This window comes from Dipodomys merriami, unplaced genomic scaffold (assembly GCF_024711535.1).
Source record: "Dipodomys merriami isolate MVZ:Mamm:240054 unplaced genomic scaffold, mDipMer1.0.p SCAF_1623, whole genome shotgun sequence".
NCBI lineage: Eukaryota > Metazoa > Chordata > Mammalia > Rodentia > Heteromyidae > Dipodomys > Dipodomys merriami.
Genome location: NW_027202964.1, coordinates 1 through 27,834, shown reverse-complemented (window position 1 = coordinate 27,834; position 27,834 = coordinate 1). Strand labels below are relative to the sequence as shown.

Sequence of the window (27,834 nt, the reverse complement as noted above, 5' to 3'; positions counted from 1 at the left end):
AGGCAAGCACTCTGACCCTCTATGCCTTATCTTTCCATCAAGGTTTATCACTTGCTTCTTCTCATCCATTTAAATATTTGTTAGAAAAATTGATTATCTGCCAAGTATAGGCAAAGCATAAGATGATGTCTACTTCTAAGTAGTTTACAACTACCAAGAAAGATTGTAAGTATGCACCACTGGAAGATGAAGCAGAGCCTTTCCAGATGTGATTTTTGGCCTGAGTCATTTCAGAAAGAGTTAGAATGATCAGGTGGTGGAAAACAAGCTAGGGAATGCAGAGGTATACAGGGAAATTATTAGGAAATTTGCAGCATCCTTTACTGATTGCAAGCTCATTGTGCCTGCAGCCATGTAGCCTCTTTACCCTATCTAGAAGCTGTGTAGCATCACCAAAAGGAATGGCTGGGAGGAGGAAGGACTGGAAGGTTGCCTGGGCCTCTAGATTCCACGCAAGACCTTGGACAGGTTGCTTAATTTTTAATGGATCTGTTTTCTCATCTGTATAATGGGATGAATAACATCCAGATTACAGGGGGAAAAGTAGGCTATGTTCCAGCGTAACCACACTAAGGTTTTCCACTCTCTCCAGCTGGTTTGGAAGTCTGCTTTCTCCTATGGGGAAGGAGCACGGCTCTTAGTTAAGAAAAACTCTGGAAGTGGCTGTGATGCACCCAAACTTCCCCCAAATCCATTCCCTTCCTTCTCTCCCTCCCCCTGTGCCCCATTCAGATTCAGAACTGCTGCCCCCAGGGATCCTGGCTTCCCCCAAATCCATTCCCTTCCTTCTCCCCCTCCCCCCTCCCCCATTCAGATTCAGAACTGCTGCCCCCAGGGATCCTGGCTTTTGTTCTGTGGAGGCTTAAACTCTGACCTGTTTTTGCCCTGGTTCATTGTTGAAAAGTTATCACCTGCTGTCTGCAGAATATTACAAATTGAAACTGCCAAAATTTATTGGCAGGAAATGCTAAATATCATGCTTTGTTCAATATTTACACATCAATGCTTTTACTCTTTTTTTTTTATTTTCCAGATGATCCCCTCCTCCATCATAATAACCACTCCCTTTTCACTTGTTGGTATTGTCATTTAGTAACAAAAAGTTCTATTTATGTTCTTATATATTCTTTTAATATTGATTACAATTTATCAACTTATCTGTCTATATGTGAATTTTTTGTTTATTTTTGAGACACAGTCTCATTATCTATTACAGGCTGGCCTTCAAAACTATCCTCCTGCCTCAGCCTTCCCATTGCTGTGTAGGAGCTCCCATCCAAGTGATTGTAAGTTCTTACAATCTGTTTTAATATCCTCTGCAACTCGTTTTTCAAGCTTGAATATTCATAAGAACCATCTGGGAACTTGTTAACATGAAGATTATGATTTAGTAAGCCTGGACTTTTAACAAATGCTCAGGTGAAAAGCTAATGTTGTGGGCTATGACCACAGGACCATCCACTGTTGAGAACAAAGGACATGCTGAGAAGCATGATATATATATATATATATATAAATATAATATTTTTATATATTATATATTTATATATAATATATATTTATATATAAATATACACATATATTATATATTTTTATATATTATACATATATTATATTCATACTATATATACTATATAATATATATTATATTTTACATGATATAATATGGAATATAGTATGCATATAATATATAGCATTATATACTATATAGTATCATATATACTATATAATATATACTATATAGTATACATAATATATTATATATAGTATATATCATAAATATTATATAATATATAATATATAAAATATGTGTATGTTTATATATATTGGTATATAATATGTGTATAATATATAATATATATTATATATATATATATATATATATATATATATATAAAAACCAGATAGACCTGTATTTGCCATTTTTGTATTAGACCTGCTTGAAGAATGCAGCTGCTATTCTACCCGCCCTGGAGCCCTAGACACTCCCGGATCTGGAGCTGAATTTAACACATTCCAGACCCCTACCCGGGCTTGGGATCAGAGATAGGTGCTGTAACCCTGTTTTGGGGGCCTCTCTCTGCACTCGGACATTAGTGCACAGAGGGGTCCGTGCTCGAGCTAGTCAATAAATGACTCATTGCTGCTTGCATTGATCTTTGGTCCCTGGTGGTCTTTTCGGGCTCTCCAGTCTCTGGGTTTTACATTTGGTGCATTGGCCCGGAAGCCCCTTTACAGGCCACCCAGATACCTTGATCATTGAGTCGCTAGAAATGTCTGGTAAGTTTTGAGGCATTGCCGATTTATACTGGTTATAACCAATTTGAGAGTTGCTTGCAAGCTTTGTATTTGTGCCAGCAGGGTCAGTGGAAGACATCCCCTCAACCTCTGAACCCTTTGGTGGGCTGCTCCCCGAGGCCTGGCGCTAGTGTCTGGTCCTTCTCTTTCTGAGAGCCCTTCTGAACAGACTGTCTGAACTCTGGTGGGCTGCTCCCCGAGGCCCAGCGCATAGTGCCCGGTCCTCTCTGTCTGAGAGCCCTTCTGTTTGCATCTGAAAGCCTGCAGGTGTGGTCTTGGGGCTGGCGAATAGCTTTGGCGGACATGCTTTAAGGCTGCTGGCAGAGTCAGTGGGAGACATCCCCCTGAACCCTCTGGTGGACTGCTCCCCGAGGCCTGGCACCTAGTGCCCGGTCCTCTCTGAGAGCCCTTCTGAACAGACTGTTGACCAGCAGTCTGCCATGCTCGCTGTTCATATTAAGTCTTGTTGGTGCTTAGAACTGCTCATTGATGGTGGCAGCCTCGCTGAGTAGTTTTTAAGACCATCCATTGTGTGTCTCTGTGTTGGTATGTTGATTTATGACTGGTTTTTAATTGTCTTAGGAGGTACTTTATGCTTTTGGGACTGGTCTTTGTTGCTACTCTGGGTCTCACCCTGGTGTCTACTGAGCTTTCTGGCCTGCTTATGCAGCCTCTTTTTTGACCTTCTTTATTGCTTGAGTCTATCTGACAAACTTGTTCACTTTGTGCAGCCCATGATTGATCAGGCTCTAGGACTGTCACTTGGGCGGAACTAGGGGGACCTCGCTAGAGCATCAATAGGGATGGATGTCTTTGCATCTAGTGATTTGTGACGCATGCACGAGGGCCCCTCCATCAGAGCGCCTGGAGTGACCACACCTCCGACTCCATTCTTCATCCCATTTCTTTTTCAGACTCGCTGTCGGATACCGGCCCGCAGCTCAGTGCCCTTCCTCCTTATAATTAAGTCTAAATTTTATTCCTTCATTCTGGAAACTGCAAGCGGCGACTTCACCCACCCTCTGGGGGGTGATGACTCCCACCAATCTCCTAAGCGCCCAATCTTTCAACCTTTTGGGATAATTGACCCCCCTCCTAACAGGCCCAGTCGACCCCCCGGAGACGCAGCAATCCAGTGTTTGGTCATCTCCAATCCACGGCGACACCGGTGGTGTCGGTATCTAACCTATTTCTTTTTCCCTTTTTTTTTTTTTTTTTTGGGCGGTCCGGTTGTGGGGCCTGAACTCTGGGCCTGGGCGCTGTCCCTCAGCTCTTCAGTTCAAGGCTAGCACTCTTTTTCCCTCCTAGTCGTTGGTGTATTTGTCTGGCTACTTTTGTTTATAGAGATGGGGCAAGGACAAAGCAAACTTTACTCCTCTCGACCTCCTGCTGGTTCATTTCAAAGGGGTAAAAGAGAGGGGGTATATTCATTTAATGGGGTGCTGCGAGTCACACCTGAGCGGTATAACCTCTTTGAAATGTGTCCTGTGCTCCCTGGAGATCTCAGAAGAATCTAAAAGAAAAATCCTCTGGAATGAGTAGAGGAGGTTTGAATCCCCTGATAAGTGGAGTTGAGATGTCACCCCATTCACTGAGACCTGATTTTGTCTTTGTGGCCACTTGTCTGTGTTGTTTACTTCAGTGTGTTTTCTGTTCTGTTTCCTGGGGTAGGGAAGGTCTGAGTAAAAGTGGCAGGCTCACTCAGCAGACTCTGGATTCAGCTTGCTGAGTGGGAGCATCACAGAGTTCTGGTAGGGATGAGCTGGGGGTCCATTAGTCCAAAACTCAGCCTTTGGTTGTTGTCTTGTCTAGTTCTTTTTTAGAATTGGTACCAGTTTTAAATGTGGATCTTTGGTTTTTGTGTTTATTTGTGTTTGTGTTTTTTATTTGAACATCTCTAGGGGAATAAAAGTTCCAGCCTCTGGCTGGGCTTGGTCACAGGCCTGCTATGCCCACCCTCCCTGTGAGGCATGGAAGGTTGCTGATCTAGTTTGATTCCCTTCAAGCCTCAAGCTACATTTTCTCCTTGTGGAGGCTGCCGTCAGGGAGGGTGTTGAAGGCTGTTTGCCTGGTTTGGACTTTTTCAGCTAGTCCTGACAATGTAACAATTTGTAAAGTGCTCTTGTCTAAAACTGGGTAAAAATCAGGCCAGTTTAGTTTCAGGTGATCCCTCCCACCCCCAACCTTCCTCTGACAGAAGGGATTCAAAAGACTAATTAGTGAATTGTCTTGCTAAACAAGCAAGCTCTGGGAAAATGAAGCCCAACAAAGGTACTTAGTTTAAAAGAAATACTGTCTTAAATTTTTGTTTAAAAACTTTAAATAGTGTATGTACAACTGATTTTGATTTTTGCGTGCTTTAAGATCTGTGTGAGTGTTTTGTGTGTGTTTGTGAACATGTTTAAAGATAAGAATTGTCAGCATGCTGTAACAATTTGTTGAGTTTAAATTTAAAATATAAAAGGTTATGAGGTCTGGACATTACCAAATTTTTAAAGAATCTTCACATTGTTTTAAATGGCTTTTTACAGATTCTTTAACTTGCAAATTAGAAAATCTGGTATTTTTAAAACTAATATTTTAAAATGAATAAGGCCGTTTATACTGTAATCAAGTTATCTGGCTTAACAAAAATGCATTGGCAGTTTGGGATTTAGTTCCCTTGGCTAAAATTTGGGGATAAATATTAGAAATTTAAATGTAAAGGTTAGTTTAACACTGTCAAAGATGTTACCTATTCTGTCTGTCTAAAACTGTGTATTTCATTCGTGAACCAAGAGATAAGAAAAGGGAAAACTTAGAAGACCTATCTTTAGAGGTAAGGAGTGGACAGGCAGAAGTGCAGTTCAATTGGTCATGCATGGTGGGACAGGCCCTGGGAGGAGTCTACACATAGTGAAAGAGGGCAAGCTGGCACAAATGCAGTTCATCTAACCCTAAAGAGTCAGATTGGGTATGTGCCCATTCCATAGGAGGAGCCAAGTGGCCCATCTTTGTTCTGTCCCTTTTCCCTGTAGATAGACACTGAAATATGATGGTTAAAATTAGTGATGTGATGATCTGTAGTATTGTTAAAACTGTCCCTTGGACTTAAAAAGAGAGTTAAAAAGTTTATTTGTATAATGTGACTTGCTTTCAATTATGTTCTACAATTAGGATGTTTTTAAAAGTTATAAAGGTTTTAAGTCTAGCTTCGTGGTATGTGATGGTGACTGTCATGCTTGCATTAAGGAAAAATTGTCATTTGAGTTTAAAAGTTTTAATGTGTAAAAACAAGCAGCCAAGAGACAATGAATGACAACTTGGCCTCAAGATTTTAAGAGATTTTTTAAAAAATGCAAATGAATACTAAAGTATGAAATATTAAAGGTGGTTAATAAGAGACTTTAAAAAATTAGGAATGGATTTTGGGATATAAAGTTTAAATGTAAAATTGTTCTTAACATTGGCCTTAATGTGCACAAAGGAAAAATTAGGATTACCAAAATAATTGCTATTCTAGTTTGCTCTTATAGGTTTTTTTTTTTTTTTTTTTTTTTTTTAACAGTTTCCAGCAAGCCCAGAGCAAAGCACAGAGGATTCTTACAAGTTTGTTAGATGTAACTTTGGCTTTTAATAAGTTTCAGGTAAGAGCATGCTTAAAAGCTACTTCTATGTTGACCACCTTGTTGCTTTTAATTGGAGTAAAATGGCCTTTTGTAAGACTCATTGATCTGAAACTGGTTCGAAGCCAGCCAGGGCAGAAAAAGGTTCCTGTGATACTGTCACCTCTACTCAGCTAGCATAGTGCTAAAAGAGCAAGCAAAGTTACTTTGGGACTCAAAGTGGCAGAGTGCTGGCCTTGAGCTGGAGAGCTAAGGCCCTGAGTTCAAGTCCAGTGACCCGCTGAGGGAAATGCCAATGAGGAATTTATCACAGTGTAAAGAAGACACACCTGGGACAAGAGCAATGGAGGAGCATCCAGGGGCAGTAAGCCACTGCTTGGATGGCAGAAATGTCAGATCCTAGAGTCATTTGTGTGTGGCCCTTCAAAACTGGTCAGAGCCGGGAGGTCATGGAAAGATAGTTTTTAAGCATGCCTAATGACTACCTTGTAAGGGACAAGAACTTGCCAGTCCCCTGTGATAGTAAAGTTAATGTTATAAAATGTGGGGAACAGTTTAAATCTCAACCCCTTTATGTGCCAAAAGCTCTAATTGGCCGTAACTTTTTTTTTTTTTTTTGTCGGTCGTGGGGCTTGAACTATGAGGCCTGGGCGCTGTCTCTCAGCTCTTCAAGCTCAAGGAGAGCGCTCTACCACTTGAGCTACAGCGCCACTTCCGGTTTTCTGGTGGTTTATTGGAGATAGGAGTCTCACGGTTTCTCCTGCCCGGGCTGGCTTTGAACCGCGATCCTCAGATCTCAGCCTCCTGAGTAGCTAGGATTACAGGCGTGAGCCACCAGCGCCTGGCTGCATAACTGCTTTTCTATGTATTTGCAAAAGAAATTCAATCCACATAAGTTTACTGTTAGATTTGGAATTTACCGCTTAATTTTTTTCATTGTTTTTAAAAAGCAAATAATAAAAGGAAAGTTCTACAATGTAACCACTAATGAGAAAGAATAAGGGGCTGGGAAGGTGGCTCAGTGGTAGAGCACTTGCCTTGTATGCTCAAGGCCCTGGGTTCGATTCCTCAGCACCACATAAGAAAAAAGCTGGAAGTGGCGCTGTGGCGCAAGTGGTAGAGTGCTAGCCTTGAGCTGAAGAGCTGAGGGACAGTGCCCAGGCCCAGAGTTCAAGCCCCACAACCGGACCCAAAAAAAAAAAAAAAAAAAAAAAGAGAAAGAATAGAATAATATTTTTATATTTTAGAATTTCTAAACCTGTTGTGTTCTGATGGTTTTTTTCCTCTGAACTTTCACAATTTTCCTTCCTTCATTCTGTCCTTTCTCTCTCCCTTTCCTCTCTCCCTCCCCTCCCTTCTTTCCATCTTCCCTTTCCTCCCTTTGTGGAGCTGGTACCAGCGCTTGAACTCAGGGCCTAGGCATTTTCCTTTAGTGTTTTTGTTTTTGGTGCAAGGCTGGTGCTCTGCTACTTGAGCCACAGTTTCACTTCTACCTTTTTGAAAGTTAATTGCAGATAAGTGTTTCATGGCCTTTCTGCTTGAGCCTCCTGAATAGCTAGATTACAGGTGTGATTCATGGGTTCCTGGCTTCAAAATTTTTTTGTATTTGCTATCAAAATGTAATTAACATTATGTCCTATTTCCATTTTGCATATAAAACACTTTTTGTAGGCCATTTGAAAATGGAACATTTCTAAGAGAAAACCATAGCCACAGCCACCATAAGGTGTTCCTTGGTAACTAGCGGTGCGGTCTCTAGGCTAATTTATGTACTATTCAGGAATCTTAGGGGATTGTACCCCCATGGACAGTTCTTTTTTATCAGCTTTGTTTTTGACTTATCAGTCTTGAACATATCCTTTACCCCACCTATACTTGGAATTGATTGTGAAGATCAAACATTGAACAGTATATTTACTGTTACAATATTTATTTTATTTTATTTTATTTATTTATTTTTTTGTTGTTGGCCATGGGGCTTGAACTCTGGGCCTGGGCACTGTCCCTCAGCTCTTCAGCTCAAGGCAAGCGCTCTACCACTTGAGCTACAGCGCCACTTCCAGTTTTCTGGTGGTTTTTATTGGAGATCGGAGTCTCAAGGTCTCTCCTGCCCGGGCTGGCTTTGAACCGCGATCCTCAGATCTCAGCCTCCTGAGTAGCTAGGATTACAGGCGTGAGCCACCAGCGCCTGACAATATTTATTTTATTTTTGTGTGCTGATGCTGAATACTGAATTCAAGGTCTTATACTCTTGCTTGGCTTTTTCACTGGCCGAGTGTGTGCTACTTCTTTTTTTGTTGTTGTTGTTGGTCGTGGGGCTTGAACTCTCGGCCTGGGCGCTGTCCCTCAGCTCTTCAGCTCAAGGCGAGTGCTCTACCACTGGAGCTACAGCGCCACTTCCGGTTTTCTGGTGGTTTATTGGAGATAGGAGTCACGGTCTCTCCTGCTTGGGCTGGCTTTGAACCGCGATCCTCGATCTCAGCCTCCCTGAGTAGCTAGGATTACAGGCGTGAGCCACCAGCGCCCGGCTAGTGTGTGCTACTTCTTGAGCCACACCTGCACTTCCAGGATTTTGCTCGTTAATCGGAGAGTCCCTTGGATTTTCTGCCTGGCTGGCTTCAAACCAACATCAGACTGAGCCTCCTGAGTAGCTAGATTACAGGCATGAGCCACTGGTCCCAGACTCTTAAAATATTGCAGACTCCTGGCTACTTAGGAGAACTGAGATCTGAGTATCTTGGTTTGAAGCCCAAAGAAAAGTGCTTGGGAATCCCAATTAACCAGCAGAAAAGCAGATTGGAGTGTGTAACTCAAGTGATAGAACACCAGCTATGAGCAGAAAAAAGACAGCAGGTGTATGAAGCCTTGCCTTGAGTTCAAGCCCTCATTATTGGCACAGAAAAAGTGCTCAAACAATAGATTGATAGATCCATTTAGCAAAATGTATTAAATAATTACTGACATGAAAATCTGTTCATATTTAATTAGAAGTATATAATGATGTTTAAATTAGGTACTTTCTGTTTTTTCACAGTACTAGAGTTTGAGCTTGAGCTTTGAGGCATTGAGCTTGGTTCGTTTGCTTGGCTGGTTCTCTACCACTTGAACCATGCTTACAGACCATCTCTTTGCTGGTTATTCAGACTTGGTAATTTTTTTTTCTCCCCAGCCTGGCTTTGTCCAGTTTGGGGGAGAAATTTTTTTTGTTGTTGTTCATGGGGCTTGAACTCTGGGCCTGAAAAGCCTGTTCAATTAAACTGAATGAGACCAGGTGCTAGTGATTCCTGCCTCTAATGGCCTCATGAGGCTGAGATCTGAGAATTGAGGTTCTTAGCCAGTCTGGGCAGAAAAGCTCATGAGAATCCCATTTCCAGTAACCAGTGGAGCTATGCCTCAAGTGGCCTAAAGCTGTAGCCTTGGGCACAAAAGTTCAGGGACAGCACCCAGGCTCTGAGTTCAAGGCCTAGGATCAGTACTAAAAAAAAGTTTATGTACATGAGATGGTGTTATGAATCTAGGAACTCATTACTGAATTAATAAAGTATATCAGATTGACATGTAGTTCTGTGGTTTAGTGCTTGACTTGTTTCAGTGAGACCCTGGATTCAATCCTTAGTACTGTAAATGGAAAAAAAAAAACAGTAGTATTTGGAATAAAATATAGTCTACCTTATCCCTACCCCTAAACAGAAAACATTTATTGTTCTGCAAAGAAACGGAACCTAAAAATCTTTTAGAAGCCAGGTGGCTGGTGTTTCACACCTATACTCCTAGCTATTCAGCCTGAGATATAAGGATCAAAATTCTAAGCCAGCCTGGGAAGAAAAGTCTGTGTGGCTCTCTTGTGTTCCAAGCTGGAAGTAGAACTATGGCTGTAGCAGAGTGACTATAGGCTTGAGTGAAAAAGCTCAGCAATAGTGGGAAGCTCTGAGTTCAACCCCTAATATCTGCACATGTACTCCTCCCAAAAAACTTTTCCAACATTTGTTCTGCCAGTACTTAGAGCCGTCTCATGTCTCGGTGAGATTGTGTTCATTGAAATGAATTCATGCTTTATATCCTTGTCTTCCCTTTAATTTGTATTTTATGAAATGCATCATATAATAGTGTTATTTTAGTAATGTAATATGTATATATTTATTTGAGGTTGAATTGCACTTATTATCTTCATCTGTTTTAGTGCTTTTTTAGGACCAAAGGATATATTTCCTTACTCAGAAAATAAGGAAAAGTATGGCAAACCAAATAAACAAAAAGGTTTCAATGAAGGCTTATGGGAGATAGATAACAATCCAAAAGTGAAATTTTCAAGTGCACAGGTGAGTCATTGGATACCCACTTAGTTTAGTATTATTTATTCAGTCTTGGAGGAAAAAATACCATCATAGCTATAGGAAAATTAGATGGCATTTAAGAGTCTTAGTAATTTTGGATTAAATTGTGTTCTTATTTATGGGATAAACCTTGACTTATGTCTAGATAAACTACTGAAATTATTACACTGCTAAAGAGACCTCAGAAAACTGAGAAATGCTTGGTTATTCACTCCTAAGAATAAAATTTAATATATTCGATTTAAAGCCAAATGTACTGTCTTTTTTTTTCTTTCTTTTTTTTTTTTTTTTTTTTTTTTTTTTTGTCGGTCGTGGGGCTTGAACTCTGGGCCTGGGCGTTGTCCCTCAGCTCTTCAGCTCAAGGCCAGCGCTCTACCACTTGAGCTATAGCGCCACTTCCGGTTTTCTGGTGGTTTATTGGAGATAGGAGTCTCACGGTCTTTCCTGCCCGGGTTGGCTTTGAACCGCGATCCTCAGATCTCAGCCTCCTGAGTAGCTAGGATTACAGGCGATCCTCAGATCTCAGCCTCCTGAGTAGCTAGGATTACAGGCGTGAGCCAGCAGCGCCCGGCTCTTTCTTTCTTTTGTCAGTTGTGGGACTTGAACTCTGGGCCTGTGAACCATCCCTGAGCTCTTCAGCTTAACACTAGAGCTCTACCACTTGAGCCACAGCACCACTTCCAGTTTTCTGGTAGTTAATTGGTGATAGAGTGTCAGGGACTTTCCTTGCCCAGGCTGGCTTTGAACCTCGATCCTCAGATCTCAGCCTCTTGAGTAGCTGGGATGACAGGCGTGAGCCACCAGTGCCTGGCTTCTACTATATTAGCTCTCAGACATTTCCATACATGCATACAAATAATTGAAAATAAGTTTTATTCTATTTTCATATGTGTGTAAAGTACTTAATTTGCCCTCTCCTTGGCCTTCTTCCCTCCTGCTAGTACCTGATCACCCAGAAGAGCCTATATTACTTTCCTATCATTCATTTTTTAAGTGTGTATTACACAAAGGAATTTTGTCATGTTATTTCACATATATACATATATGCTATGTTCAGTTCAGGATATTTTTTGGAGGGGTCGGTCATGGGGCTTGAACTCTGGGCTTGGGTGCTGTCCCTGAGCTCTTCAGCTCAAGGTGAGTGCGCTCTACTGCTCGAGCCACAGCACCATTTCCAGTTTTCTAGTGGTTTTTATTGGGGATAAGAGTCTCATGGACTTTCCTGCCCGGGCTGTCTTTGAACCGTGATCCTCAGATCTCAGCCTCCTGAGTAGCTAGGATTACAGATGTGAGCCACTGGCGCCCAGCTTCAGTTCAGGATTTTTATAGTGTGTATCAAATTTTCTTTTTCTCTTTAATTTTTCTTTTGGGGGGTCTGGTCATGGGGCCTAAACTCTGGGCCTGACTACTGTCTCTCAGCTCTTCAGCTCAAGGCTAGTGATCTATCACTTGAGCCACAGCACCGGATTTTTTCTTTTTGCTTATGTGGTGCTGAGGAATCAAACCCAGGGCCTCAGGCTTGCAAGACAAGCGCTCTACCACTGAGCCACCTTCCCAGCCCCTGACACTTTTTTTTGCCCAATTTGTGTTTTTTCTCATGCAATAGGAATTACTGTGTTTCTCTTTTTTTTTTTTTTCCTGTCCTGGTATTGATGCTATTTTAAACATGTTTTTCTCTATTTTGCCACTTACACTCAAACTATGTAAATACTGTCACATGTCACATGGAAGTCCCAGAATTCTTACTATGTATAATCATCATGCCGGTTTTTCTAATAGGGCCAAAGAATTATGAGAGGTGGTCTTTTTTTTTTTTTTTTGGTCCGGTTGTGGGGCCTGAACTCTGGGCCTGGGCGCTGTCCCTCAGCTCTTCAGCTCAAGGCTAGCGCTCTACCACTTGAGCTACAGCGCCACTTCTGGCTTTTTGCTTATGTGGTGCTGAGGAATCGAACCCAGGGCCTCATGCATGCAAGGCAAGCACTCTACCACTGGGCCACCTTCCCAGCCCTGAGAGGTGGTCTTTATGAAGTTTAGCTTCTCACTCATCAATAAAAGTCTACTTATTAAGACTTGAGATATTAAAAATAAGGAAGAACATGAATAAACCTAAAAATGGACGTAGCAACAAATTGGACATTCTTTTTTTTTTTTTTTTTGGTTGTAGGGTTTGAACTCTGACCCTTAGTTCTTCATATCAAGGCTAGTGCTCTACCACTTGAACCACAGGGCCACTTCTGGTTTTCTGAGTGGTTTATTGGAGATAAGAATCTCACAGCCTTTCTTGTCCAAGATGGCTTTGAACTGCAAGCCTCAGATCTCAGCCTTCTGAGTAGCTAGGATTACTGGTACCCAGCTGAACCTTCTTTAATCTTTAAATTTACCCTTTTTTTTTCTCCCATTTTGACAAATCTGCTTTTTCTCACCTTTGAGAACTTTTTACATGCTATGTTATCTTTTCATTGTTAAAATGTATTATATAATTATTTTGTACTTTTTATCTGTAATTGCCACAAACTATTATATTCACTCTGTGAATAAAGAAAGTCCATGTTTTATGTACCCAGCACTGTTACATGTGTGGGAAAAGTTATTAGATGTTTAATGGACACATTTCCCATCATGAGTGTCTTGACATGGATGTGAAAGCATCTGTCTAAATAGATAAAATTGTACCTTGAAACAACATTTTATTCTATGAGATCATCTGTCTATGACGGTTGCACTCGAGAGCTTCAAAGTCACCTATAGATCCAACTGGTATCAGGTCTATAGGTGACTGAGCATGTCAGCCTTTGCGTTCTGTGCTTTTGTTCCATTAACATCTTACAATTCCAGGTGACGGACCGGGGGTTGTGTGAGTGTGTGGTGTGTGTGAGTGTGAGTGTGAGTGGTGTGTGGTGTGATTATGTGTGGTGTGTATGGTGTGAGTGTGGTATTAGTGTGAGCGTGTCTGTGGTGTGATTGAGTGTGGTGTGATTGTGAGTGTGAGAGTGTGTGGTGTGAGTGTGGTGTATGGTGTGTGAGTGAGCGTGTGTGGTGTGTGTGTGGTGTGTGTGGTGTGGTATGAGTGTGATCATATGTGGTGTGAGTGGTGCATGTGTGTTGGAGACCCAAAACCTGCCTGAGAATGCTCTGGCCTCTTTCAAACACCTAATTGACAAGTAGCCGTTCTCAGAAATTCCCAGGTGCACATTTAGATAACTTCCCATAACAAACTACATCTGGCTATCCATAAAACTTATCTTATCTCTGGCCCTAAGCAAACGGCGCCTGGCTAACCATAAAAGAAATCACAGGAGATACCTTTAAGAAGAGCACAACGGCCAAAGGATAAGCACGACCCATCCCTGACCCCGGGACTCCTCACCCTTGCTTCTGCAAAGTTTTTTTTTTTCTTTTCTTCTTTCCCTTCCCCTGTCCTTTCGGGTATTTAAACCCTGCCTCACTTTAATAAAGTAGACCTTGACGCGACTCAGAATGGCTCTGTCTTTCTTTATGCGCTTGGTCTCGATCCTCTCTCGCCCCCCTTGGTTCTTTTAGGAGGTGGCCCCTCAGATCCCCCACAAAATTACCTGGCCTGCTGGACGGGTCACATGTGCTGTGTGGGTGGTGTGATTGAGTGTGAGCATGTGTGGTGTGTGTGTGAGTGAGTGTTGTGGGTGTGGTGTGTTTGGTGTATGGTGAGTGTGAGCGTGAGTGGTGTGTGTGTGGTATGACTGAGTGTGTCTGTGGTGTGAGTGTGTGTAATGTATGAGTGTGGTGTAGGTGTGGTGTGGGTGGTGTGATTGAGTGAGCGTGTATGGTGTGTGGTATGAGTATGAGCATGTGTTGTTAGTGGTGTGTGTGATGTGGGGGTGGTGTGATTGAGCGTGTGTGGTGTGTGTAGTGTGATTATGAGTGTGAACATGTATGGTGTGAGTGTAGTTGGTGGTGATTGAGTGTGAGTGTGTGTGGTGTGTATGGTGGGAGTGTGGTGTTAGTGTGAGTGTGTGTGTGGTGTGATTGAATGTGAGTGTGAGAATATGTGGTGTGAGTGGTATATGGTGTGTGAGTGTGAGCGGATCAAAAAAAAATAGACATGTGATTTAGCAATTGGAGTAGCTAGGATTACAGGTGTGAGCCCCCAGTGCCTGGCCCCAGGGGCTTTTACCTGTCATTTTAGCTCTTCAGGGGTGGGGTAGGAGAGCTCAGGGTCACCATTAGGAATCAGCCTGGACAGGAAAGTTCATGAGACACTTACCTTCCATGAACTACCAAAAGGCCTGAAGTGAAGCTGTGGTTCAATGGTAAAGTACTGGCTTTCAGGAGAAAGGGAAAGCACAGTGCTCTGAGTTCAAGCTCCTGCAGTGGCACAAAGCAAAACAAAACAGAGAGCAAAGTAAAATAATAAATAGTGGAAAATGTGTGCTTATGTAGACCTCTGACATAAGGGCTGGACAGGCCTATGACAAATCTTGGCAAAGTCACCTATGCCAATACACTGGCAGGGCTGACCATGGCCAGTGCATGGTCCCTGAACTAAAGGCAGAGGTCCAGAAGCAGAGGTCCAGCTTCTGAGTAGCTAGGATTAAGCGCATCAAGCTAGGAAATAGACTAGGATTTGAGCCAGAATTAAATGCAGCAAAGGGGTTAAATGTAGCAAATCTGTCTGCCCAGCCTCTCAGCCTCTAGGATGATAACCTTTTGTCCTTCAGGGTTATGAAAGGTCAAACTTTCAGAAATTTGCTTCCTATGCCTTATGTGATAAGAAGTTACTTGTACTTTAAATGCTATTAGACTTCTTAAGCATCCAGAAGTGTAAAAGAGACATCAATAACCAACCCTGGGTTCAAATGAAGTTTTCAGGGTCCATCCTACAGCTGTGTTAGCAGGAAGAACTCTTCAGTGTAACAGTTTATTTCAAGAATAGAGTAGTTGGGCTGGGAAGGTGGCTCAGTGGTAGAGTGTTTGCCTTGCATTCATGAGGCCCTGGGTTCAATTCCTCAGCATCACATAAGCAAAAAAAAAAAAAAAAAAAAAAAGGCTGAAGGAGGTGCTGTGGCTCAAGTGGTAGAGTGCTAGCCTTGAGCGGAAGAGTTGAGGGACAGCGTTCCCAGGCCCAGAGTTCAGGCCCCCAACCAGACTGAAAGATTAAAAATTAGAGTTACATTTTACAATTGCTAACTGCTGGTTTTGCTTCTGTAAACTTGCTTGAGCTAGCACTGACCCTTTCACCGCCCTGGAGATAAATAAAAAGCTTTGGAGTCTAGATGTTGGCCCTGGGACAAGCTCTGTAGTCGTAAAAAAAAAAAAAAAAAAAAAACTAACAGGTGGCCAAATGGGACCCAAGATAAGGAACAAAGAGTATGTTCCTCCGCATTCCTGTGTAAAAAATTCTCGGTTTAGGGGGCTCAAGATAAGGACCATCTGGTGAGCCCAACAAATTAGGCCAAATGTTAATCGATCACAAGCCTGTAACTATGTAAACTCCCCTCCAGGGTGACCGCTCCCCCTAGACTTGCCCTGAGCCAACTGTTATTACAAAGAGTGTTATAAACTTCCCCGTGTAGTAAACTGAGCCAATCCCGGGGAACCTGGGGTCTTATGCTAATCCTGGGGCTTTTGTCTTTAAAAGTGCCTGTAAACGCTGCTTGGGGCTTCCTGTCTGCCCTGGACAGAGAGCCCGTTTGTGCAAACGCCAAATAAACTCCTCTTGCTTATTGCAGCTGCTGGTTTGGAGTCTTGGTTCTTGGGGTGCCCTCCTGTTGAAGGAAGCACCCCAGGGTGTCTGAGGTCTTTCACAGACCCCCCCAAAATAAAGAATAGAGAAGTTTCACAAAGGCAGAATGGGTGCATAGATCTAGGTCTGCAAGATGAGGGGGCAGAATTTCAGGTTCAAAACAGAAGCAGGCTGTAAAAGCAACTTAATTGGTTACAAGGACAGCCAGCATTGGCAGGAAACTGAAAAATTTGTTAGAGTTACACAGGAAGTCAGGCTTTTTCTCAGCCTGTTGAAGTAATGACTTTAATTAAAATGCCTCCCTCAGGTTCTGGGAAAGCCTCAGGCTATCATTAGGTTAACAATAGTGAGGTAGTTCACTGGAGCAGAAGCCTACAAGGGCCCTGCTCTCTGGCCTTTGGGAATTGGTGTTTTACTCTGAGTCAGATTTGAAGGCCTGTCCTCTAACTGTGCTAGTACATTTTCCTTCCTTGATCCTGTAAACCATTGGAATTGTTGGGAGGGAGCCAAGTAAACATTCTCAATGTAATTTCCCACTCCAAGTAGAAGAGCAGGGCTCTTTCTCTGCTGTCTCCATGTATTTAAATTAGAATCCTGGCCATGCCCTCTTGGCTCTGGTACCTTAGGCTTAGAGGCAGTCTGGCTGATCTGTGGTTGTGGGAAGGTGATGCTGGCAGCCAGGCACACTGCCCAAGGCCTCAGCACTGGGAAGTGATCCCTTCTTTCCTCCTGAGGTCCTTGAACCATTTTATGTGTACTTTCTCCAAGTTTTCAAGATGAATGACAATTTTAACTCTACCTCTAGAATTAATGTATATATATATAGATGTATATAGATATACATCTATATATATTTCAGAAATAATTTATCAGTATACACTCTAGTACATGGAAAGATAGCCTTAGTTATAACATGATAACAAACATTGTCTGGTACATTTTATTTAATTTTATTTTTTTAATTTAATTTTATTTTATTTGTGAACATACTGTACAGAGGGGTTACAATTACATGGGCAGGATAATGCATACATTTCTTACCAAGCATTGCAGCCTCCTCCTTTGTTTACCCTTCACATCCCTTTGTCTGGTACATTTTAGGTAACAGTTGAATAATGTGCTACATTTTTATAGGATATTCTCTCTACTAATAATTCATATATATAATATGTATATATTACTTGATTTATTTTTTGACAGTTGTGGGGCCCGAGCTCTGGGCCTGGATCTTGTCCCTCAGCTCTTCAGCTCAAGGCTAGTGCTCTACCACGTGAGCCACAGCGCCACTTCTGGTTTTCTAGTGGTTAATTGGAGATGAAAGTCTCACAGACTCACAGACTTCTGTGCCAGGGTAGCTTTGAACCGTGATCATCAGATCTCAGCGTCTAGTATGACAGCTGTTAGCTACCTGTACCTGGCATGAATCTATTTCTTTTTGGACAATGTTATCACTACCCTTTCACTCTCCCAGTTTTTCCATTCATCCCTTCCCACAAGAGGCTTGTCTTTTGAGCAAAGATTTTCCATATTAATACCTTGCATGAGTTTATTGTACAGTATGAATTCTCTGTGGTTGTATAAAATGTGTAATTTGAATAAAGGATTTAGCACATTATTTACTTTGCTAAGGTTTTTATCCACTATGAATTCTATTTTTTTTTTTTTTTGTCAGTTGTGGGGCTTGAACTCTGGGCTTGGGCGCTGTCCCTCAGCTCTTCAGCTCAAGGCGAGCGCTCTACCACTTGAGCTACAGCGCCACTTCCGGTTTTCTGGTGGTTTATTGGAGATAGGAGTCTCACGGTCTCTCCTGCTGGCTTTGAACCGCGATCCTCAGATCTCAGCCTCCTGAGTAGCTAGGATTACAGGCATGAGCCACCAGCGCCCGGCCACTATGAATTCTATTAAAGGGAGGCTCAGTAACTATTCAGGGCTTTGCTCTTTACATGTGTAGGGATTCTATCCCACAGGAACTCTGTAGGGGTGGAGGAATGTTTCTATTAAGATAAAGAAGCTTTAAGGTTATGTATTTAGAGGGCAGCTGTAGAATCAATGGCTTCTGTTCTCTAAGGCTTCCTTAGTTAGAAAAGGCTTTGCCCATTTTACAGTTTTGCAGGCTTTCTCACTAGTATGAGTTTGATGTTGTATAGGAATGTCTGAACGGTGCTTAAAGGCTTTGCCTCAGTCTTAACAGGTTTAGAGATTCTCACCAATATAAGCTATCTGTTGTCTATCATTTGAATCTTCCTATAGGGCTTTTTTAGATGGTTTATGGTGATAAACCTTTTCTTGAGGATAGAAAATTGATGGATAAAAATGTGAGGGTGGATGAAGTATGTTCTGCATTTGTTGACTTTGAAATCATTCTCTGGAAAACAAATGCTGATTTACACCAGGACATCACCAGACCAAAAAAGATGGTCAGTTTGGCCTGATGCATTCACATGAAACCTGCAAAGCAGAGGACAACAGCAGTGAGTCAAATGTGGCAGAAGAGGAAGGAGAGAAGTGCAGCCCTGAGAATTGTTTGCCATGTTTTGACAAGGTAGTTCCTCACATAAGTTCCTATATCAGGAACTTATGTGCAAGGACAGGAGAGGCCTCTAGAACTAAGGGTGGTCCCAAGCTTCAAGCCAGTAAGGAAACAAGAACTTTGTGGGAACCTCCCTTCCCATCCCCACCCCCCACTCACCCACAGGGAATTAGATTCAGAGAGCAAATTGACTGTGCTTAGATTCTGCCCCCAGGCTCAAACTATGCAATTTTAACATTATTACTGGGATTAATGAATAACATATTAGCTACAGAGTGGTGCTGTGGCCCAGACTAGATTTTTTTTTTGGTCTAGTTGTGGAGCCTGAACTCTGGGCCTAGGCGCTGTCCCTCAGCTCTTCAGCTCAAGGCTAGCACTCTACCACTTGAGCCACAGCGCCACTTCTGGCTTTTTTCTTTTTGCTTATGTGGTGCTGAGGAATCGAACCCAGGGCCTCAGGCATGCAAGGCAAGCGCTCTACCACTGAGCCACTTTCCCAGTCCCCCACACTAGATTTTTGCCCAGGAAACTCATGTAGGATTTCTGACCAACATAGACTATGAGATAATATGTTTGCATTGTTTTGAGCCTATTAAGTCTGTGGTAATTGAGAACAGCATCAATTAGAAACTAATTCAGTCATCAAATTCCCTACAGAATGGCATGACATCTGCCTTAACTCCTGGCCAGAACATACCCACAAATAGAAATAGTCTCTCTACTGGATGTAAGGGGAGGTCCTTCATTCACTGAATTCTAGATAAAAGGCAAAAAGATTGCTATGATCTGCAGAGAAACCAGAATGTCAAGTGAATATTTGGATACTTAAATGTTTAGGCTTATAATGGACAATATTCAAATATTTTCTTATGTGTGTGGGGGGAGGGGTCGTCGGATTTGTACTCAAGGCCTCAAGTCTCTGAGACTTTTTGCTCAGAGCTTATGTTCTATCACCTGAGACACTGCCACATTTCTGGCTTATTTGAGGGTGCTTCATTGGAGATAAGTCTCAAAGCCAGGAGCTGGTGACTCATGCCTCTAATCCTAGCTACTCAGGAATCTGAGATCTGAGGATCATGGTTCAAAGTCAGTCCAGGCAAGAAAGTCCATGAGAGTCTTATTTTCAATTAACCCACACCAGATGTGGTGCTGTGGCTCAAGTGGTAGAGCACTCACATTGTGCTGAAGAGCTCAAGGCAATTCCCAGGCACAACGTTCAAGCTGCACAACTGACCAAAAAAGAAAAGTCTCAAGGATTTTCCTGCCCAGGCTGGCCTCCATCCTCAGGTATCAGCCTTTTGAGTAGAAGGGATTACAGGTGTGTGCCACTCTTTCCAGCTTCAATTAATTTTTAATGGAGTATTTAACTTTTCCTAACCCAATGTGTTAGTGAAATGAGCTCCTTTCTCATAGCTTAGTCCACTCCTTCCCATCTCCACAGCTTAGCATGCTCCTTTCCTAGGCAACACCAGGCCCTTGTAGAAAAGGCAGTAAATAATCATCTTCCAACCCTTTTAACCTTGGGATGGTACTTCTCTGGGGGAGCTACCACCATATAAAGCAACACAAGCCCCTTAGAGTGACCCCAAGTCTGGGCAGTGCAGGACCCCTTATCTACTATTTGGACAGCAGCCATAAATCCTAGTCTGCCATGATGAAGCTCCCGGCCCACACTTCCACACCAGGGTCTCTGCCTCCTAGCCCCTCCTAGCCCCTCCTAAACCTCCTAAGTTATATAGGTCACCTCAGACAATAGCTGGGGCTGCTTCTCACTTCTCCCCTGTGAGAAGGGTTCTTGCTGGCCCCTTTCCTGGCAATAAACCTTTCTTTATTCTCTGTACATGGATGTCTGCATTGTTTTTCCAGGAAAGTCTAATAATCTAACATGGACTTTCCTGACCAAGCTGGCTTTGAAGTATGATCCTTAGATCTCTGCCTCCTGAATAGCTAAGATGAACAGATGTGAGCTATCAGTGCCCAGCCTGGATATATTTCTTTCTTTCTTTCTTTCTTTCTTTCTTTCTTTCTTTCTTTCTTTCTTTCTTTCTTTCTTTCTTTCTTTCTTTCTTTCTTTCTTTCTTTCTTTCTTTCTTTCTTTCTTTCTTTCTTTCTTTTGGTTGTTGTTGTTGGGAGTGGGGGTGGGGGACTGGGTGCTGTCCTTCAGCTCTTCAGCTCAAGGCTAGCACTCTAGCACTTGAGCCACAGTGCCACTTCCAGTTTTCTGAGTGGTTTATTGAAGGAAGAGTCTCACGGACTTTTTCTGCCTGAACTGGCTTTGAACCATGATCCTCAGATCTCAGCCTCCTGAGTAGCTAGGTTTATAGGTGTGAGCCACCTGGTGCCCAGCTCTGGATACATTTCTTAATCTCTTTCTTCCTGGCAGTAAACCATTCTTTGTTCTCTGTACCTGGATGCCTGCGTGGTTCTCTGGCAAAGTCTAATTAATCTTTTTTTTGAAGCTTTCACAAAGGCCTGTCTTTTACTTAAGTAATAATGTTTTCCTGACTGGCCAAGTTCTATTTTGAATAGAACAATATTCTTGCAGGTGTACCAAAGGATTATATCTTCAAATTCTAGCACTATAGTATGATTTCCCCTACCCCCTAAAAAAGTGGAGTTGGAGAGACAGAGTATAGGAATTGTTTACAAATTATCACTAAAATCATTTTCTGCCAGGACTTAATTAATCAGGCAACATTTTATAATTCATTCTCAATTAACAAATATATAGAGCTGATGATAGGAATATTGTGGCGTGATACACTTGTTTTCTGCAAGCAGAAAACAGTAAATGAGACACTTATATTAAAGAGCAAGTTGGGCACAGTGGCACAAGCCCCTTACAGGCTACGTGGGAGAAGTCGGTAGGATCATGGACAAAAGCCAGCCCAGGTAAAAAGCACAATACTGGGTTAGGAAGGTGGCTCAGTGTTAGAGTGCTTGCCTTGCATGCATGAGGCCCTGGCTTCAATTCCTCAGAACCACATAAGCAGAAAAAGCCAGAAGTGGAGCTGTGGCTGAACTGGTAGCAAGCTAGCCTTGAGCTGAAGAGCAGAGGGATTATCTCCCAGGCCCAGAGTTTAGCCCCCACAACTAAAAAAAAAAAAAGCACAATACCATATCTGGAAAGGATATGGGAATGGAGAAATCAAATGGTCTATTAATAAAGGAATAAGGGCTAAAAGCATGGGAGAAGTGGTAGAGCACTTGTCTAGCAAGCCGGAGCCCTGAGTTTAAACCTTACCACTACCAAAGAATAAAAATGACACAAAATATCCAGCCAAGTGCCAGTGGTTCTCACCTGCCAGCCAGATCTGAGAATCGTGGTTCAAAGCCAGCCCAGGCAGGAAACTCCATGAGACTCTTAGAGAAAATGGAAATGGCATTATGGCTTAACTGTTAGAGTGTTCACCTTGAGCAAAAGAAGCTCAGGGACAGGTACAGAACTTGAGATCAAGCCCCGGGACCAGCAAAAAAAAAAAAAAAAAAAAAAAAAGAAAAAGAAAAAGAAAAAATCAAATCCACATGACATAACTTCATAAAACACATTTCAGAACACAATAAGATTATATCCATTATCTCTGGTCTTTATCTATGCTACTGATACAGATCTGTAAGGTTCAAAATAATATTAAGTGAGAAGAAGGGCTCTATTCCAAGAACAACTATCAAAAAATGAAGAAGAGAGCCGGGCTCTGGTGGCTCACGCCTGTAATCCTAGCTACTCAGGAGGCTGAGATCTGAGGATCGCGGTTCAAAGCTAGCCCGGGCAGGAAAGACCGTGAGACTCCTATCTCCAATAAATCACCAGAAAACCGGAAGTGGCGCTGTAGCTCAAGTGGTAGAGCGCTCGCCTTGAGCTGAAGAGCTGAGGGACAGCGCCCAGGCCCAGAGTTCAAGACCCACGACCGACCAAAAAAAAAAAAAAATGAAGAAGAGATCAAAACCCAATAAACTACTAACTTAACATGGAGGTGAATATTGACTCAGAGTTCTAGGCCATGTTTTAAGCCAAGTTGTAGGAACAGTTCTATAACTGTTGCTCAAACTCAATTTCATATGAATCATAAGGGAGAAAACTCATAACCATGTAACTGATGGGGTAATGCCTTTATTTGAATTTAACATTATTCAACACCAGAGACTGCATACAGTACAATAAGCACATATATAAATGAATATAATTACACATATTACATTTAATATTATACATATATACCGCATATCGATCATATATAAATTTGGAACATATACCAAAATAAAATAATAAATAATTTCTTCCTATTTAGCTAATTTGCTTGACTTTTTTTGTCTGTCATGGGCTTTGAACTCAGGCCTGGGTGCGGTCCCTGAGCTCTTTTGCTCAAGGGTAGAAGTCTACCACTTTAAACTATAGCACCACTTCCAGATTTTGAGTGGTTCATTAGAGATAAGAGTCTCACAGGGACTGTTATACCCCCAGCTGGCTTCAAACTGCAATACTCAGATCTCAACCTCCTGAATACTAGGATTATAGGCATAAGCCACAGTCTCTCGGCTGGCTGTTTGATTATTTTGCTTTTAAGGATTACTGCCAACGTCTGGGATATAAAAAGAAAGAAAAAAATCACAGCATGCCTATAATCCTAGCTATTCAGTAAGATGAGAATTACAGGATTGTGGTTCAGTGCATGCAGTAAAGTCCAAGCAACAAAATAAGCAACAAAAAACTGACTGGAGACATGGCTCAAGGGGTAGAGTACTAGCCAAGCAAATAAGTTGAGCAAACACAAGGCTGAGTCCAAACCCTTGCACCATAAATTAAAAAAAAAGTGTTATAGGCCTGACGCCCATGGCTCACACCTATAATCCTAGCTACTCAGGAGGCTGAGATCTGAGGATCACAGTTCAAATCTAGTCTGGGCAGGAGACTCATGTCTCCAATAAACCACTCAGAAACAGGAAGTGGCACCGTGGCTCAAATGGCAGAACGCTAGCCTTGAGAAGAGCTGAGAGCCAGGACCAAGCCCACCACCAACCAAAAAAAAAGTCAATTATGTGCCTTTTTTGCAATGTAACTTAGATTACATCTGTTATCTAGCTTGTATCACATCTGCTGAGACTGACCTAACAGACTGACCTAACAGCTATGAAGATCTTCTGAGAAGGTAACTTATTAACTGAGGAAAGATTTCTTTAAAAAATAAAGGTGTGGTCTGGGAAGGTGGCTCAGTGGTAGAGTGTTTGCCTTGAATGCTTGAGACCCTGGGTTCGATTCCTCAGCACCACATAAGCAGAAAAAAAGCCAGAAGTGGCGCTGTGGCTCAAGTGGTAGAGTGCTAGCCTTGAGCTGAAGAGCTGAGGACAGCGCCCAGGCCCAGAGTTCAGGCCCCATGAACGTACCCCCCCCAAAAAAAATAATAAAAATTTTAAAAAAGGTGTATGGTTTAGTATCTAAAAGATTCCCTGCCTTACACCTAGTTTTCTGCTGACCTAAAAAGGGGGGGAAGCTTTTGTTTCCAATAATGCATTTATATTCTTTTTTCCCCATACTGAGTCTTGAACTTCAGGCCTAAAACTCTTGCTCAGCTTTCTCACACAAAACTGGTGCTCTAACACCTGAGCTACAGCAGTTTCTCTATTTGTTTGGAATATCCAAGTTATTATCCTCTGACATCATCCATGCTGACACAAAAGATCTAAAAGGCAAACCAGAATGACAGCATAAGATATTCAAAACAGCAAATGGAGATGGGCGGGGTGGCTCATACCTGTAATCTTAGCTACTCAGCAGGCTGAGATCTGAGGATCACGGTTCAAAGCCAGCCTGGGCAGGAAAGTCTGTGAGACTCTTATCTCCAATAAACTACTAGAAAACTGGAAGTGGCGCTGTTGCTTAAGTGGTAGAGCACTCGCCTTGAGCTGAAAAGTGCAGGGACAGTGCCCAAGCCCAGAGTTCAAGCCCTACTACTGACCAAAAAACAAAAAAAATAACAACAACACAAAACAGCAAATGGACAGCTGTCATGTCTGTGGCCAATGGGCAGAGCAATTTATTAAGCCAGCATAGGTAGTTTAAGTAAGGCAGTGTAAAGGAAAGATCTCTGGAATCTGGGCTACAGTTTTCTGATGTCAGCTAAGTCCTGGCTAAGCTCTGTAACCTGACTGTATGACCAAGGACAGCTCTGTGACTATCTTCAATAATGGCCAACAACAGAGACTGACCCATGACCTCACGGAGCATAGGGAAGACAGCCTCTAGGCTGTGCTCTTTCTGAGGACTCTTAAAGTAGCTTTTTTCAAGGGATTCACTGAAGAGCTGCTCTGTACAAATCTTTGTCTAAATCTTGACAAAGATTAGAGAAAAATAGAAACATGAAGATGCCTCTATCATATTATAGATACTTAAGGCTGGGGACACAAATAACAACTATTAGATCATTTTACAGGCAAAAGGAATGATACAATAGAATGAAGACCACTCCAGCTTTCAGTCCTCTTGTCCTGAGACAGTAAATGGGCTGCAAATTGATACTATGAGACAGAATTGGCAAGTTGTACTGACATTTTCTCCCAATTCCTGTGACAGTCATTTCTCCCATTTAGTTTGAAAACTATTTCCAAAGTGAAAGATGAGGTGAGAAAATCCTTCTCAGAGAAAGTAGCTATAAAAAACATGGGGTAGTTTATTTACAAATTCAAAACATTGGAATGACACTGTTAAAGCATTCACATTTTCAAAATTAAAAAATAAGAAAAGAAAGCCAGGTGTCAGTGGCTCCCACTGAAAGACCCCAGACTCCAGTATATGTTCACCCATTGAGCCCCCCATTGAGCCCTTTAAGGAAAACTGCTGCCCCTTCCCCTGCATACCTAAGAGAGCGAAGCAGGACACAGGCAAGTCATTACATGCCCTAAAACCAGACATTCCTGGAAAATAGCCGACCCACCCGTCCCTTCCTGTAAAATTCAGCTCTAATAGCAGGGTAGGGCAGGAGGTAATAAATCACTTGTCAAAATTAGGGAACGAACAGTTTCGGAGCATAGCGACCAGCACAGACTTGTCAGGGCAAGTACCGACACGTCAGCTTTCCCCCAACCCCACCTACCCCATCTGGCCAGCGTAACCTGACCAATCCTCACCCTGAGCATAATTTGAAATTAACCAATCAATACCCTGTAACCAGGCATCTCGCTTCTGTAACCTCGCTTCTGCTGCCCATAAAAATAGGGTGCTTTCAGGCACTTGGCGCGCAAGTCTCCTGATAGACTCTGTCGCCCCGGGTACCCGTGTAACCGGTTCCCAGATACTCAACCCGAACCTTGTGGATCTCGAGGTTGAGTGCACCTGGGAGCCGAGGCATGCCCGAATAAACCTCTTGCTGTTTGCATCCGCACAAGTGGTCTCGTTGTTCCTTGGGGAAGGGTCTCTTCAGATTGAAGGACACCCCACGCCTTCGGGCGTCTTTCATCTGGGGGCTCGTCCGGGATAGAGACCCCCACCCAGGGACCACCGACCCATTTTCGGGAGGTAAGCTGGCCAGCATCTGTGTGTCGTCTGTGTGCTGTCTGTGTGCTGTCTGAAGTCACGTGTGGCCAATTACTGTGCGCTTGCGAATCTGGTGAGTTCGGCCGTTCTCGTCTGTATCAGGCGGACCCGTGGAGGAGCTGACGAGCTCGTACTCCCGACCGCGGTCCCCAGGAGACGTCCTGGGGGCTTCTGGGAGCCTGAAAAAGTGGCTCATCAGGGTGGCCTGAAATATTGGCCCGTCAGGGTGGCCTGAAATATTGGCCCGTCAGGGAGCCTGAAAAAGTGGCTCATCAGGGTGGCCTGAAAAAGTGGCCCATCTGGAACTCAGTCCTCTTTTAGACGCATGATTTGCCTAGGAGACGAGAGATCCGGACTCTCAAAACAGTCTCCGCCTGGTTTTTGCCTTCGGCTGATTGTCGAAACCGCGCAGCGACAAAGTAGCGTGACCAGTTATAATTTGTAATGTTGTTTGCTGTAGAGTTTTGGTTGCTTGCATTGCTGCTGCCCCTGTGGTTTGTTTTTCTGTTGGTTTGCTGCCTTTGCCTTCGCTGTGGGGAATCTGGGAGAGTGTGTTACTGCTAATAAGCTTGTGTTACTCCTTAGGTTAAACCCAAACAAGCCTCCATCAGGTTTTGCTTTTGGTTTGTTAACAACAGCGCGCAGCGAAGCTAAGTGTAGTCTGTATTGTGGTCTGTATTGTTGTTTTTGTGTTCGTTAACAGTTTTAAAATGGGACAAACTGTCACGACCCCTCTCTCCCTAACCCTACAACATTGGAGAGAGGTACAAACGTCAGCTCACAATCTTTCAGTAGAAGTTAAGAAAAGAAAATGGATAACTTTTTGTTCATCAGAATGGCCCACTTTCAACTGTGGCTGGCCACGGGAAGGAACCTTTAATCTAACCATTGCCTTACAGGTTAAGGCCAAAGTCATGGACCCGGGACCGCACGGACACCCAGACCAGGTCCCCTATATTGTTACTTGGGAAGCTCTTATTTTAGAACCTCCCCCGTGGATGAAACCCTTCTTATCTACCCCGGCCCCCCAAATCCCTACCCCCTTAACCCTTCCATCTGCCCCTCAGCTCTCTCCCCCACTCCTTCCCTCTCCAATTTCCCAACCTCAGCTCTCTCTCCTTCCCGGGGAGTTTAGCCATGGTCGGCCACTCCCATCTGAAGTTGCTTTTTCTGTTTGGCGCCTGTCTGTTTTTGTGTTTCTGTTTAGTGTTAATTGTTTCTGTTGTCTGTTTTGTTGTCCTTAAAGGGATGGGGCAGCAACTAACAACCCCCTTAAGTCTGACTATAGATCACTGGAAGTCACAGCCTGAGCCGAGATTGTCAGGTTTTGGGAACTTGCTTGTTTGTCAATTATGAAATTGCCACTGACCATCTGCAGGTGGCCTCAGTTAGATCTTAGCCTCGGGCCTTGGCTCGGGGGTCTGAGCATGGGGGAGAACCTGTCAGTCTGAGGGAACGGCCGCTAGGGACTTCCTTCCCTTGCCCCAAGATGACTGGGAATTCGCCTCTGCCTTGGAAGGCCCCTGGGTCAACGTCTGCAGGACTCTAAGAGAAAAATCCTCCGGAGGTGAGTAGGGGGGTTGAGTCCCCTGGTAAATGAATGGTGGTGAGATGTCGCCCCATTCACTGAGACTTGATTTTGTCTTTGTGGCCACATGTTTGTCTTGTTAACTTTAGTGTGTTGTTTTATGGGGTAGGAAAGTTCTGGGTGAGTGTGGCAGGCTCACCCAGCAGACTCTGGATTCAGCTTGCTGAGTGGGAACAGCACAGAGTTCCGGTAGGGATAAACTGGGGCCCATTAGTCCCCAACTCAGCCTTCA

At 43.0% G+C, this 27,834-nt stretch overlaps 1 long non-coding RNA gene across 1 annotated transcript; it reads left to right on the top strand.

Moving 5' to 3' along the window:
* The first annotated feature begins 1,217 nt into the window (after nt 1–1,217).
* On the top strand, nt 1,218–27,823 carry LOC138828706 (uncharacterized). Its single transcript, XR_011372334.1, has 4 exons — nt 1,218–1,286; nt 5,846–5,924; nt 10,084–10,222; nt 23,567–27,823. It is a non-coding gene; the product is annotated as an uncharacterized lncRNA (long non-coding RNA).
* The last annotated feature ends 11 nt before the right edge of the window (nt 27,824–27,834 follow it).